The following is a 16659-nucleotide window of genomic DNA, read 5'->3' on the forward strand; positions in this document are numbered from 1 at the left end:
GGATCCCTGCCACTCCGAGCTCTCTCTCTATAGAACAAATAACCACTATTCATGGCTTAGTGCTAACTACTTGTGAGAGTTATGCTATAAAAATCAAGGCTGTAATTTCCCAATTCTTATTTTTCTAGTTGACTTCTCTTTTCAAAAGCTATTTTACTCAGATACTAATTGGCTTATTTATCTACCTAGTCAAGTATCAGCTTGTCTGGGCCTTGAAAGTTCCTTGGGGCTTTATCCTCTGTCCTCTTCTCTTAATATATATCTTCTTCCTAAAGCACCCATCTATTCTTCAGCACTTTCTTAACATTTGTGTTAGGGAGGACAAATAGAGGCACCTCTTCTTTGTGGCCAGCCCCTCTCAATCAGCTGCCCCTTGGCTACCTTTGGGCGGAGGATTTCACATTCCAGTGGTGGAGTATGACCTCCAAAGGACAGAACATGGAAGAAATCTGTACAGGCCTCGTTGATAGGTGTGAGGTCTTTGCACAGACAATTGTAAGGTATGAGGTTTCTGGAACATGCTTCCAGAGCCCAGTGGATTTCTCACCCACACAGGGGTGAGGGGCACCACTAAAAGAGGGTGAAGAAGAGAGCCCTCCAGGGCATGAGGTGCATGGCAGGCTTCCAATTTTCCATATCATTGCATGGGGAATATGATATGCTTGAAAAGCAGACAACAGTAAATATCCTGCCTTAACTAACTCCATAACTCAAAACTTCTCCATCTACAAAAGCTTTCCTTCTTGCCAATAAATGGTGTCAATGTGTTGTGTCAAGAAGGAATCTGACACTCTGATTCCCCAGGTAAGATCGCAGATTTGTATACCCCCTATGTAACAACTTCTTTACTTGATTGAACAAACAGAGAAATCCAGAAATTGCATTGTTCATTTCCTGTAAAGAAACTTTGGAAGGCCCTCTTCTCTACCTATATGTCTTGCATTAAGCTATGCATAATTATAAACCTCATCTAAAGAATATAACAAGAATATAACAAGAGCAACTGCTTTTATACTCTTTAACCTCAGGAAGTTACAGAAAGGAGTTGAGGCCAGGTGTTCATATGTTGGAACAGAGAATGAGAAATGGAGGAGGGGTGAGGGGCGGGGTAGGCAGATTAAGAGATTAACCATTCTTTGCTGTGGAAAGGAACATTGTAAGTAAAATAATGCTTTGCATATTCCAATAGGACTGGAAAGAGTATATGTGCGAATAGGGGAGATTCTCCTGCATATATGAGAACTTTCAAAAATTGATGGCTTTATTCTTTTACTCAACAAATATTTATTAAGAACTTACTATATACTATACACTGGGGAATTAGAGAATCAGTGTTGAACAAAATAGTCAAGGTCCCTACTCTTTCCAAGCCTATAGACTTACAGATGTACGATCAAAATTAACCAAACCATTATACTAATATAAAATGATACACTGCTGAAAAATGCTCTGGAGGGAAATGCAAAGTAGTCTGCATATAACATATGGATTCAATCATACCTGGGGCATCAGAAAAGGCTCTCCAGAGGAAATGTCATTTCAGCTGATCTGAAAAGGATGAGCTGGAGCTGAAGAGCTTTGTAGACAGAAGGAAAAGAAACCTCAATGGCCCTATGGTGGGAAGGGAGTGCACTGGAAACTGAAGGATGGCTACTGTGCCCAGAGCGCAGAGAGTGAGGAGGAGGAGGACAGGTTAGATCATGCAGAGCTTGCAGCCCATCATATACAGTACAATGGAAAACCATGGGTAAGTTTGCGTTAGGGAAGACCTATGGGCAGATTTGAATTTGTAAATCTCTGTACAGTACTGAGCATCTACTAGAGATAGGGTGGCAAGAATGGTTTAGGAAAATCTCTCAGTTGGGAGTTTATAGCAGAACCTAGGAAAGATGGCACCGTGGCTCAGGATGGATGGTGGTGGAGATAAAAAGAAGTTGACCGATGAACAATATTTTAGGGGGTAAAAATCAACCTAGAACACTGAAGATAAATTGAGAGGAAGGGTGATGCTTGGTGTCTGGTTAACCCAATGTGCGGTGGTGTCATGTGTTATGAGCATTGATGAAAAATCATGAATGGGTGGATGGCGAAGAGTTCAGTTTTACATCTGAAAATCTACAGGACAGAGTGTTCAAGTTTCATTTTCATGATAAAATTTTCATGATTGATATCATGAAAAGAGTTTCAGTCAAGAATTCTTAAATGAAACTGAGGATGAGAGGGAAGATTCTTTGACTTTTTGTCGTTGCTTACATCTATTAACAAACTAAAAATACGAACTAATGAAAAACTATGTATGAGTGTATGTTAACTCAGGTTTTAAGTTTAAAACGTTTTTGAACTTTATTAATATAATAAAGTCACAAGATTTGAGAGTTGGGAAAGGTCATACAAATTGTTTGAAGTTGGAAAAATGTGTTCCCACAAAGCTTATGATTAGCCCCAAGGTTACTTAGTGAATGAATGAAGATGCTAGAAATCAGCCAAAATTCTACTGATAAGCAGAGTAGTGCTGTTTTCAGGTCAGGGACAGTGTGGTTCCATGCGTGGCTGATAGTCACCTGGGGGCTGAGGGTCGGGAGTAGGGTGTGAATCTTACACACACACAGGCTGGGCCCCCATCCTGAGATTCTTTTCCAGGCAATCTGCGGTGGGGCCCAAGGATCTGTATTTTCAAGTGCTTTCCGGGTAATCTGGTGACTGGTAAGATTCAGAACCCAGTGTATTTAATACCCCAACACCCCATACTAGCTCACCTTAGATCATCTTACAAGATTTTTAAATTTATATTTAAAAGACATTTTCCCCCAAATTAAACGTCTTTAGTTAATGAGGCAACTAAAAGTGTTCATTACGAATACGAAAGGTATTCATCACCACAGTGAATTCAAAGATTTGAAATTCAGTTTGACAGTGATGATAATGATAAAAGGTGTTTCCCTTTCTGTGGAAAAATAAGTTATTTCCAGTATGAAAATGATCCAATATAAATGCTTATCTTTATAAAATAAAAATCCCTTCTTTTAGAATTTAAAGTAGTTTTATACTCCTAAGAGCAAATGTCTAATTTAGGCATTTCACTTTGAGCACTTTTTTTTTTTTTTTAAGAAAAAGATGAAATTAGTAAAAAAAATATCTGGCCCAATTTATTCTTTGAAGATGATAAAACACTCAAAAGAATTTAAAAGAGGCAGTTCATATACAAAAGTGAATACTTTTGTATAAATAGCATTCATACCAGATTTTATAAACAATGCAAACAAGATTGTAAACTTGAAAACTGAGCAAAACTGGATACTACCAATATAGCATAAAATAATCCCTTATGTATCAATAATCAATCTAGATTTCAGTAAAAGAGTCGCAGACATCAAAGTTAAGTGATGCAATTACAAAGGACACAGAAAGGCAGGAAAGGGGTATAGGGATTATAGGTGGAGAACTAGCACATCTGGCTTTAGTAGAGAGATGAATATAGTGAGTTATTTTTGTCTGACTGACCATTACACCACAGAAAACATGCAAATGCTTTCCTGATTTCTTTCTTTTCAGATTCCATAGCACCTTTGTTTCTCTCTGTTCCTCCTCCTCCCTCTCTCTTTCTCTCTTGGTGGCCATTAACTATACTGACAGTTTGACAGGCTGAAATAAGGAAATAAAACACTTAAACATTGTTTCCTGATGTATGCATTCATCTCCTCTGCCAAACACAGATATTGAGGAGATACTTCACTCCTCCTGTCAGCTCACTAAATTACACCCCAACTCGCAGGCAACACCGAGCTCAGGTCTCTCAATCTCAGTGCAGCTCTGTTCCTTCCAGAATATGCAAGGGCTTCATTCTGCTTGCTGAAATCCTTCCTTTATCATTTTTAATAACAAATTTCCTTAAGCTCTGGATTGGATTTCTGTGTCTAAGAGCTGATTATTTCCCGACTTTTAAAAAGCTGTCAGAATTCTGATTAATTTTTTACAGTTTTAGTTTTTTAGATTTACTAGAGAAATGACAAATGAATACTAAACCACTGGTTAAACATTCGACCTTTATCATAACCAATGAAGAGTTTTAACTTTATAAAACTAGATAGTAATTAACCTGACATTGATTTCTTGACGGGTCCAGTGATAGACAGAAAAAAGGTTGCTCTTGACATCCTAAAATATCCCAGACCACAAATCACAGAGGCGTCTTCCATTCTTATTTTCATGTGGTAACTAAAGTCAAACTTCTGTATAGCAAACTTTGGAAGTCTTACAAATAATAATTAACTCCGTCTAGAGGAGATTGCTGTGGGTTAAATTTTGAGAGAATAGTAGGTGAGAGGGAGGGATAAAAGAAGGGATAATGACTTTCAATTGCTGATTTACCTCCCTCCGACCGCTAATAACACGAAGGAGAAATTTCACAGTGAAGTATTCAAGAACTTAAAACAATAAATATAATGGACATTAACGTCTAAGACTTTTTCCTTGCTTCATTCTCTCGACAGCATTTACTTAGTGCCTCCTGTATGCAGTGCTCAGTGTATGTTGATGCTAAGGAGAGTCCCACAGGTATCCTGCCTGATTTCTGAGGAACTTGCAGCCTGAAAGAGGTGCTGCCATCACAAGAAAGTAGAACACAAGGTGGGAGGTATTTTCAAATGGAGGTACAGATATAATGCTGTGGAAATTCAAAGGAGGAAGAAATACCCCTACCTCCACCCACACCTGGGAATCCACATCTCAGTTTGGCTAAAAGATCAAAACATTTCCTCTGTGATAAGACTTCCACGTTTTATTGTAAGTATTTGTTTTATGCTAAGCACTTTCGCTGTCAGGCCCTCGCCTTGTCTACTTTGTTCATGATTATATTTTCCAAGACTGACACAGTGGGTGCAAAGTAATGTGCATCCAATAAAAATTTGTTGAATGAATGAATGAATGAACTATCTTGTGATAATAAGTAGTGACTGATCTGAATCTCCTGAAGATGATTTACTGAGTTTTTTATTCATGCAATTCCCTATCTTATTGAAGACTACCAGTGAAACAGGTGGGAGACTTGTGTAAAACTGCTGGACCCCTCAGTGATCACAGATACTACATTTAAGTAGCACAGTCACCAAAATTTAGCTATGACCAAATGACCATTTTTGTAGAGCTGAGGAGGGTTTCCTTTACTCATAAGGAGCCCCTTTTGCAATCTGATAATCACTAGTGATTACAAGATGAAGTCACAAAGGTGATACACAGGAAAACACTCTGCAGTGTTTCTTTTGCTTTTTTTCACTTCATATTTTTGCCAAAGAATAATAGTTTCTCCTACCACCTTCCAAGAATGATAATCCAGTTATTGCTAATATAAATTATTAATAGAACTGCAAGGTTACTACAGTAAAGATTATAAAGTGATAAATGCAAGGACAGGTCATTAAGAAAATCCGTTGGAAGAACAGCTCGATCAGATGAGATTAAATTCTTTTACAATAAACTATTATCCAAATCATTTGACTTTATCAAATAACATAACTACTATTTATTATTTATTTACAGTGACTATGAATGATATTACACAAATGTTTCTTCACCAAAGTCTCACAATTACCTTAAGAGAGAGAAATTTGTATCCCCATATCACAGATAAAGAAACAACGGAGACACAGAAAAATTATCCTGGAAGTTGAGGAATCCAAGACCACCACACTCTGAAACCCCAACCCATTTCCACGTCAACTATTTGGAGCTCAGCAATCATTGTATAATCTGGTTATTACATTTACTTTGGCTTACAATTCTCAAATATTTCACAAGGAAATTCTTCTTAGGAGTGGTCATAACATTTAAAGTACGCTCCTTCTGGTCAATATAATATGCAAAACACAAACATAGTTACCTGACTTGAAAAATATATCAATTGTAACATGACATTTGTTATCTCATGAAAAAATCTTAACAAGGTCTCTGACTCAAAATACCGTGGTGATGATGGGGCAGAAATGATGGGTGAAGCTACAGCTGGGCGAAGCCCTGTGAGTTGCTCTTGCTGGGGTTTGGTGGGTAAGTTAGGACAGAAACAGGAGGACACTTTCGACTCATTTTTCCTACATACCTCTTGCTGTGCCTTTTCCCACTGTTTTCTCAAAAGTTTTGGCAACATATATATTACCTTTTAAAATGTTGAAAAGTGCACTGACGGGAGAACAATTGCTCTTCTAGTTCCCCCTTAGCCACATATTTGGTGTGAAATATGAATATTTATGACCCCTAAAACTGTACTTTTTCTACTAGAATATATTGCCTTCCAATAGTTTCTTTTGGATTTTAGAGGTCAAGAGAAACTCTGCTTTTCATGCTCCCAGTCCCTTTTTCAAATTTAATTAATATATATTTTATCAAGGGAAAGGAAGAAGGTTAAGATTTCTTTTTCCTCAGCTTGTTAAGACACCCAAATGATTCTACGTATATCCTACCCTTGACCAAAAATGACACTTAATAGTAGTAAAACAAAAACATTATCTCCTTTTGCTGCACTTACAACTTCCCCCAATTTTATTTTTAAAATAGAATATCCACTCATAATAATGTTAGTTCTTTACCTTATAATATGGAAAATGAAGATAATAGAAAAATGGAGAGGAAAAGTGGAATTGCATAGCGACAAGAAAAAAAGGAAGTAAAAAAAGATGGAAGGGAAAGAGGGAAGAAAGGAGACGCTGAAAAAACAAGAAGGAAAAGAGGCAGAGTCTTTTTATTTTGTCTACACCCTTTGGTAAAGTTAGAGGTTTGCTTTAAAACAAAATTGCCTCTTTCAGTACTCAGTGATATTTTATTTCTATGCAACTTCCTTCTCAAATAGGTTAATTACAGAGGCAATTAGTCTAGCTACACACAGGATGTCACTATTCCCTTATATAAATAGAACTAGCACACATGTTACAGGCAGAGAAAAATATCTGCAAAGACCAAATTTCAAAATATGTATATATTAGAATTCTGTACTATGAGATGCTCTTTTGCCCATTTTGGGTTAAGTCTAATTGTTGCCATCATCCTTTATTAAATCGCTTTTACGTTTTATTATTATTATGGAAGTTCTCTATGTGAACTAGAAAGTTCTGCTCAAATCAAAATAAAAAAATCCAAAAACACAAGGGATCATGATACTGGGTAACTGAACAGGAATAATTAAGGCCTTATTAGCAAGGCAAATGGATAGGAAAAAGGGAGCTGGAACTGAAAAAGCTAATTCTGTATTAGTTTAAACAAATGTTCTGACCTATGCAGCCTCCGAGGTTGTTTTGTGCGAGTACTTTATTTTACATAGTCAGAGTTTGGAAATTAGTGACTACTACAGCTCTGAGAACTAAAGGACTCATAGCACAGGAGATACTTTTCTAAAAGTTGAATATATGTAGCTCTGGGCAGCTTAATCCAGTCTTGGTGACACATGTGGATTCACATGCAAAGTTGTTAAATCACTAATAATGGCATCCATTTTAGTCTGAAACTCCTAACTAATGATTATTGCTTGTATACTTATCAAAACCAAAATATTAAAGTGCTCTTCAGAAGAATAAATTGCTGTATCTAGTACTAAATACATATTCATAGAGGGCACTCTGTCCTTCTGGATGGGGTCTACCCCAGTGACAAAACTGCAAGACAGTGATGACACACTAACCTCTATGGTCATTAGCTGACTTGTTTACTGTGGTAATAGTGAAAGCGAGGTTTTTAGGTCAGATTCTCACATTAACCAATACTTTCCTTTCTCTTCTATAGCAAGAGACTATTTTACTCAGTTTTGACTGGCTGTCTCAAATAAGGATTGCTATTGGTCACAACACGACCTGAGAGAGACATATAGTGACCATTTGTATGAGGGGAAAAACTTCAATTCTATTTCCTACTAAATGATGACCGCACTTTATTCTTTCCATACATGAAGCACACTATATTGCCGACAAATTGACCTAGTAGAGTATGTACTTCAGCTCTGGGGTCACTCTGCCTCAGTTTGATGCCGGGCTCCCTTGCTTATTAGCTGTGAGTATGGCAAGTTACTCAATTTCTCTCTCAATTCCCTCAGCTGAAAAAACAAAAACAAACAAACAACAACAACAACAAAAAAAAAAACAGGTATAATAACAGTGCCTGTTTCACAAGGTACTTAGGAAGCTTAACTTAGATCTTACATGCAAAGTCCAAGAACAATACCTGGCAAAAAGAAAGTCCTCAGTAAATGATACTGACTCTAAGAATTCTATAGTGAGCAAAAAGTGATGGAGTTTCTTCTGATTTTACGTGTGTGTGTGTGTGTGTGTGTGTGTGTGTGTGTGTAATTCTGAACGTCTTGCATTTAAACTCCTACAAGAAAAAGCAGAATTTTAAATGGTGGTTAAAATTCCACAGGATAAGTGAACTGAGGTTTCTAAAGCCTTCTATCAAAACTTGAATCTTCCAATAGTCTAGTCTGGTACAGCAGTCTTTCTGGAATCTCAGTTTAGGCTTACCTGAGTGTATAACAGCATCACTGTAGAAAGGAGCTTTCTTCTCCTACAATGAATCCAAAGCTACTGCTGTCGACACAGGGATGGACAGGAAATGGATTGATCCCCCTTCTAGAAGATGAACACTGCCACAGAGAACTTCTTAAAGAACTTTTGTTGGTAAAAGGTCATTGGCTTTACTGCTTCTATTTGACCTTTATGCCCTATTTCCTCTAGAGAGTTTGGTAGTGGGTGGGTAAGTCAGCTTTGCAGCTCAGCCAGCTAGGCAAATAAGTTGTTTTGACTACAGTGCCTACAAATATAGAGATACGTGCATATGTATACTGTCTCCCATGCATGCACCGAGATAGCTCCAGAAAGTATGACAATTACAAATATATTACAGAAATTACGAAGGAGCACATTAGGATGTTTCCTTCGATGTAAGAGCCACATAAGTAATGTGTGTTATTAAAGACAAAGATACACACACACAGTGGTTTTAGTCTCATAATCTTTTCCTTTGGAAGTTGCCTGATAAAATTTAGCCTTTTTATGCAGAACGGGAACCTCTAGGTTTTAAAATGATTGATCTTGTATTTTCAACCACTCTAACAGTTGATTTGGACTGATTTCATGGGTAACCAGACAGATCAATTGTGTAGCCATTAATACTTAAGAGGACGGGGGTGGGGGAAGGGACTCACCTGAAACAGCCTATGAAATGGACTATAAAATCACTATCAGAAGAGACACTATAAACACAATAGCATTTTTTCTCAGCCCAGTTCTTTACACAAATTAGAACATATAGCAATTCAAATCAGCCCTGCAGCTAGCACTGTGTGGTCAGGTAAGGAGTCAACACCAGGAAAAGCAAAAGCTTGCTATGAATCTGGCAGGTCAATTAACCTGGGTGTTACTCCTTTTGCTCTAACTCAACATTTTAGATGAATTTGATATTTAACAATTACTTGGATCATAAATGACCAATTATTCAGGCTTTTATTTCCTTTTTTTTTAATTCTTTAGGATTGCAGAAAGAAAATCACAGTAACCTATCATGGAAAAAGAATGAGGGCTATTAGTATAACACCATTGTACACATAATAAAATGTCCTGATCCAGCAGTAGAATCAAATGATTTGCAAAATTCTATTGCTCAAACACTTCATTCACAGAAATGCAAAAAAAAAAGTAATTAAATATTGTTTCTTTTACACATTGAAAATAACACCATATATTTATTGATAATATACATATATAATTACAGAGCTGTTATTCTATTGTTATCTATTTCTTTATTTAATATTATTTAAATAATAAAAATATACCTGTGAAGGGGTATCGAACTAAATTTCGCTGAATTGGTTTTACTAATGATGCTTTTCTTCTGTTTGCTCTGCTTTCTCCCCCACCTTTTCTCTCTCTCAGATCCTGACGTTAACTGGGCAAAAATAATAACAATAATTTAGTTCAACTTTTGCTACATACAGTTTCTTCTCCCCATCATTCTTTCTTCTTCCTTCCATCACCTCTGGGAAATAGCCAGAAGCCATGCTGGAAAGATGCCAGGCTGTTCTGTTCATGTGCAGTTTGAGTGCCTCTGTGTATATCTCGGCTAGGCTTACCTAAGTTACCATTTACAATATTGAGTAGAAAGTCCAGGTTGGAATAGTCAGCATTTATAAGTCAACTGGTTACGTGATACCAAAATATATAGCCAACTTCAGAATTTATAGCAATAACATTTATGTATCGTGTTACTCCTAGAACAATCCAATTTATAAAGTGCCTATTGTGTATACATAAGGAATAATCATAAATCATTTACATTAAACAGTGTCAACTGGCAAAACATGACTTTCCCGTTAAATTCTGCACACTGAGATTAATGTGGTTTTTGGAAAAAAAGCACACTAAAATAAAAATCAACTCTGATTCATCCTAGGTGGATAACATATCCATATAAAGGAGCAGGTGTCTGTAGTATGATTTAGAATACCTATGGAACATCTCTGGAAAATATTAACTTCCTCTGAAGTAGAGAGCCGTCCACAAAGTGAGCTGGGAATGTGGCAAGAACCCAAGTCTGTCACAAACCTCAAGCTTTCTTTCATTTCTTCTCAGTAAAGAATGAATTTAAAACAAACAAACACAGAAAACCTTAAGGCCCTATTTGACCAGTTGTCTGACATGTTTTCATCTACAGGCACTTTTAGAAAACCTGGGAAAGATTATGTAGATTACCTGCTTTGTGTCTTTGACTCCTAGTGGGAAAAAAATCCCAACTGGTGACCAAAGCCATCAAGAGTCCAAAAGTGAAACTCAAATATGGATGTGGATTTTCTTCCTCTGTTCACTCCCTAGCTCATCCCTATTCAGAAAGGCATCAGTCTTTAGCAATCTATGCTTTGGGGTCTTCAATTAAACCCTTTCCTTCTCCCTAAAAAGTCCTTAAATATTAACGATAGGGAATGGTTAGACAGTTCACATCTGTAAAAGCACTTACTCTTACCTAAAACTCACACCAACACCACTGAATTGAACATCATACACGAAAAATGTATTTTGGATTTTTCTTACAGTATCTTGGCCCTCTATCTTCTGTCTTTAGAAAGCATAACAGGAGTGATAATTTCTTCCTGTCTTAACTCACAGCCTTAAAAATAGCCATTGATTTGTTTCAGCCAAAAATGGAAGAATAACATTTTTCTTATATATAAAAATAAGTTTGTTCTTTTAAAAACCCACTTGTTCTCCAAACACTATTGATGATTAGTATTAACTATGGAGAGAAGCAACTTCCTATCGGAGTAAAAATTAAAATTGAATCTGAAAAACAAAGAGAAATGTTTAGTAAGAAAACTTGTAAGCCAGTTTTCAGTGAATGAATGACCTGCTGCTTCCTCATCCAAATTGACACCCTGTAAAGCTATGTTGTAATCTAGAGAGCAAAACAAAACAAAAACCATACATACACAGAGGGATAACATATTCACAGAGTTCACAATTGAAATGAGAACTGGTGGTAAACAGAGGCTCTTGTGAGACGATTTTTAAAAATAACACATTAATCTGGAAAGTCAGACATACATGGCCTTTGTAGAAATAGTTTGAAAACTGGGCATCCTCCAAAAGAGCAGAATTTCAGTGGCATCAATTGGTAGGGAAAAAATATGGTGTGCTTCCTCACAACTGAGAGTATTAAACTGAAGAAGCGGTGACAACTCATTTTAGTCATAAAAAGAAGATTTTGGTTAAAAAGCTTATCCATTCAAGAGGAACAGTGTTATCTTCAGAAGGTTTTTGTTGGTGAAGAGAGAGAATGTGACACGGTGAACCTTTCTTCACTTAACTGTTTATTCTTTAAAAATATCTGGTATTCACAGACTTCTTTCCCATTTTTGAGTGGCACTTTAATTCACTTAAGAAAAACTCCCCTTGTGATCAGTGAGGCCACTTAAAATCTCAGGCTAACTCCTTCTTCTTGTCAATAAACGGAGAGATCTAAGTAAAAATAAAGCATCATTATGACTGCTATCCCTACGGCTGGCTGCTACTATAACCTCCACATTGTTAAAAGGTTACTTTTTACCCAGGATTAATGAAAACTACACAATCACTATGTAGGCACTTCTAAAGTATCCACATTTTCCTATGATTGACCTATTCTTTTTACCAATTCTCTCTACATTTCTAAAGTAAAAATAATTGTTAATAATTTTCTCCAATATGTTCCAAAATAACATATGACTAACAAGAAAATAAGTCAGCAAATCAACAGGTTTTTGGGGTCCATTATCAAAAAAGATGTCCTTTACAAATTACTTTCATAGACCTGATTACTACTTTTTTTAACAGAATTGACAAATTGAAGGGTTAGGATACATTTCAACAAAAGCTCCCACGGCAATAAAAGTTCTTGAATCATCATTGGAAAACCTCTGTCTCTCTGTCCCTCTCTCCTCTCCCCTCTCTCCTCTCTCTCTCTCTCTCTCTCTCTCTCTCTCTCTCTCTCTCTCTCTCTCTCTCTCTCTCTCTCTCTCCCTTCCTCCCTCCCTCCCTCCCTCCCTCCCTCCCTCCCTCCCTCCCTCCCTCCCTCCCTCCCTCCCTCTCTCTCTCTCTCTCTCTCTCTCTCTCTCTCTCTCTCTCTCTCCCCTAATAGAAGTTTTCTAATGTTGCTGGTACAAAGTTATTTCCTTGAATAAAAAATTTTGCCTCTTTTCCTTACACAAAATGATAGTAAAGAAACACTGTTTTCCACTTTAGCTAACAAAATATAACTTCTTTTTCATTCTTCTTTTGATATTATCATTTAAACAACTAGCTATAGATTATACCTGTTTTGATTCTTTATTCAGGAAACAATCCCCAAAACAACTCATCTTCCTAGATGGCTGTGAATATTAATACTGTTTTTTTGTTCATTCCAGAAGGCATTAATTCAATGTTACATTTAGTTTCTTAACCTAGAATCCATAGATTTGCTAAAATATTTGTTAAGTTTCTGGAATTATATGTATTATTGTAAAATTTCATATGCATATATCCATTGTGATTTTGCTGGCAGCAAACCATTCTTTTTTACTACCTAGTATCCACATACCCTACTTTCCTCTGGGATTGAATCCTTCACCCATGGAAAATTACAAAGCTGCCTCTATCCCCTGCTCCAATAGAGGTAAGTTTGGATTAGTCTGTGATCTAATGAAAGCAAATTAGTATAAAAAGACTTTTGATAGGGCGTCTGGGAAAGATACCCTCTCTTTTCTGTTTGATCTGAAGCCTGAGAGAATGATACAGTTGAAGCAATGCTACTGCCACCATCTTGCGCCCAAATGAAGTCAGAGACTGAAGCTCTATTAATGGAAGCTGAAAGATGGAGAGAAATTGAGTCCTGATTACATTACTTTAATCCAGAAGTTAGCTGTTTGCCTAGATTTTCCATATTTTAATAAACAAGTAACAAACACATGCGTGCACGCACACACACACATTCATACCATCTTACTCCACAACATTTGCAGAGCTGACTCCTTCAGCTTAAAAGTTATTGCCTTTCTCTGACCTTTCCTAAGTTCCCCTCTCTATGCTCTTTACTTGTAACCATCCTACCTATCTTTAAACTTTTTTTTTAAACCTTCATTTAAGTGTGTTTTTCCAGGATCCATCAGCTCCAAGTTAAGTAGTTGTTTCAATCTAGTTTTGGAGGGTGCAGCTCACAGTGGCTCATGTGGGGATCCAACCAGCAACCTTATTGTTAAGAGCACTGCATTCTAACCAACTGAGCTAACCAGCTGCCCTCAGCATTCTACCTGTTTTTAATATCATTACATACTGTCAAAATCATATGCCATATGCTATCTCTTAATTTGGTACACAGGAATTTGGTCACTTTTCCAGTCCTTTTTAGTCAAAGTTTATACAGTGCAGGATTATTTTCCATTGGAGAGAGGGAGGGAAGAAGAGAAGAAGAGAGGGGGCAAGAAAGGAAGGAGAGAGGGAAACAGACTTTAAAAACTGAAGTTTCAAACAGAGAGCCATGTAGTAAGTTTCATAAATGGTCAAACTGAGATTTTGATTAGACACATACAAAAAAATATTTTGTGGTTAAGCAAATATCGTTAGCATAGATTAGGAGGAAAGGATTTTTATGCATTTGATCTTTATTCTAACCAGACTTAGCTGACATAATTATGAAGCTCCTAAAAGTAACTGCTAGGGTTTAGAAGCACTTGCCACTTCCTCTGAACTGGCTCTATAAATGACAAGAGTGAGTATTTAAATTAGATTAATAAACATGTTTGGAATATCCATCATAAAGGTTGATTTATGTTCTGTTGTCAGCAATAATTCAAGGAAATGCCATACTAGTTGTAAAATATTGCATGTTGTTCTCACCACTTTGCCGATATTATCACACCACGTAAGTATGACACTATCTATATTCTTTTGCTATGCTAACTATGCACAAAAGCCAATAGGTATTAAACCACTTTAAGTTTATATGGGTATCAGCACAGCAACCACTTACATTTATAACTCTGATGAATGGCCTTTCATTTGTAAATTTATAGTGTATCCATAATTTCTTTAGGGAACCAAAAGGTTCATTCAAAAAATTGCCACAACATTTATCTATGCAAAGATGATGGATATGGTTTATGAAATTAAATGCTTTTAAAAATTAAAATCATATTACATTGCCAAGGAAAGGACATGTTCTTTCCTGTGTTTCTCACATTTTTAAAATGATCAGAACTGCACTCTCAGCAGTTAGAATACTTAATCTAGAGAGCATATTAATATACTTATTAAATATGTCCAAATACATTGTTGTTAGGATTGTGTAACATCAGTATGAACTACTGGACGTCAAGTTCACTCAAATTCATTATTTTATTTTCTAATTCTATTCCTCGATATTAAGGTATTAAATATACAAATTATCATTAGGATATATATTTTTTTCTTATTTACATTTACTGCATTTACTGTACTTGATTCTTCAGGATTACTCCCAGAATACTGCATGGTTTACTGTAAGCATAGACTATTATAAACTATAACATAAATAAAAGTAGTCAAATAAAATACATATTTGCCAACAATAAAACTAAACAAGGAGTCTTATTTTACCCTAGTATAGACTTTGAGCAATTGGAGAAGGCAATGAAGTAGAAGATGAAAGATAAGAATAATTACTAAAGTAACAAAAAAAATAGAATAGTCACTGTTATAAGTGTGAAAAAGAAGGCACATTATTGCTATGTGTGATGTTTACTCCTGGTATTCCAATTCTCCCTTCATTTGTAGTCATTTACTACTTACCATAAGTGGGAAATATATACGAATCAGTGCTTTTTTTTTTTTTTGAGTAGCTTTACTGTTTTTAATCTATCCTATTACCACCGAATCTCCAAAAGATTGAAACTGAGTTTAATTATTCGATTTGGTTATATGAACAACAATCCCAAATCATCAACTTTCTTTAGCATTAGCCTATCCAGTCCAAAAGAAAAAAAAATTGTCCCAAAGCTTGCAGAATTTGTAGACAAATTATGTCTTCCATATTGAGCTCTCTCTGCGTTGCTTAAAACAAAATATTAAAAGTAAGAAAACACACTGTTTACATACCCCAGTGGATCGCTAGCTCCTTGTGGGCAGGAACATAGTTATCATCACCTTTGGGTCACCAGTGGCCAGCACAGCACCTGGGATACAATGCACACCCCATAAATCTGTTTGAAGTGCTTAAATGACACAGGGCTGACTGGAATCCAATTTGGGAAGTATCAATTCGATGCAATAACAAGTCTATATATGAACCTTCTTCCTCTATATTCTACATTACTAAAGCAGCAGTGCACATTTTTATACACTTAAATGACAACTTTACTCTGAAAACTCAATTCTCAAAAATAATTGCTTCTAACTGCTTGTAACATTACGTATTCTTGCTGTCTTTTGGTTTTAGTGGGAGGGATCCAGTAAAGTGTTTGAGATCAAGAACTTTGGAGTTGGTTTGACAAAGGTTCAAATCTTGCTTCTACCATTTACTATTACAGGGTCACTTAACCTCTCTACATCTCATCTGGTCTTTAAAATAAAGATAATGATAGTGTTCAAAGGATTATAAGAGACAGCGCTTAGAACACTGCCTGACACACAGCAGCCCTCACTAAATGATAACTACCCTGTTTCCCTGAAAATAAGACTTAGCCAGACCATCAGCTCTAATGCACCTTTTGGAGCAAAAATTAATATAAGACTTGGTCTTATAGTAAAATAAGACCAGGTTATAATATAATATAATATAATATAATATAATATAATATAATATAATATAATATAATATAATATAATATAATATAGGCCGGGTCTTATTTTACTATAAGACTGGATCTTATATTAATTTTTGCTCCAAAAGACTCATTAGAGTTGATGGTCCAGCTAGGTCTTATTTTGGAGGAAACCCGTACTATTTACATTAATGCTTCCTTCCCTCCCTCCTCGTCTGTGTAGTGAAGAATTAACCTTAACCAAGGAGAGGTCTTGCTTTTGCCTTCGACTACTGAGAGGTGATCTCTACGTCTTCAAAATGCTGATAGGAGTCTTGGCCTGAAAGCTTTGGCCAGAAGATACTAACAATGGGATCGATGATGGGGGCTTTGGGCTAAGCACA

General features: G+C 36.2%; 1 protein-coding gene across 21 annotated transcripts in view; it reads right to left on the reverse strand.

The window, feature by feature from the left end:
• Nucleotides 1–16659, reverse strand: part of SOX5 (SRY-box transcription factor 5) — a 944197-nt gene that overhangs the window by 767161 nt on the left and 160377 nt on the right. For 15 of the 21 annotated variants that reach the window (XM_081058265.1, XM_081058274.1, XM_081058286.1 and 12 more), the window contains exon 3: nucleotides 15612–15688. The exons of the other annotated variants lie outside the window; for them this stretch is intronic. The gene's annotated coding sequence lies outside the window, so the exon portion shown is untranslated. The remainder of the gene's footprint in view (nucleotides 1–15611; nucleotides 15689–16659) is intronic. 21 annotated transcript variants of the gene reach the window in all.

Source organism: Rhinolophus hipposideros, assembly GCF_964194185.1.
Source record: "Rhinolophus hipposideros genome assembly, chromosome: 9".
Lineage (NCBI taxonomy): Eukaryota > Metazoa > Chordata > Mammalia > Chiroptera > Rhinolophidae > Rhinolophus > Rhinolophus hipposideros.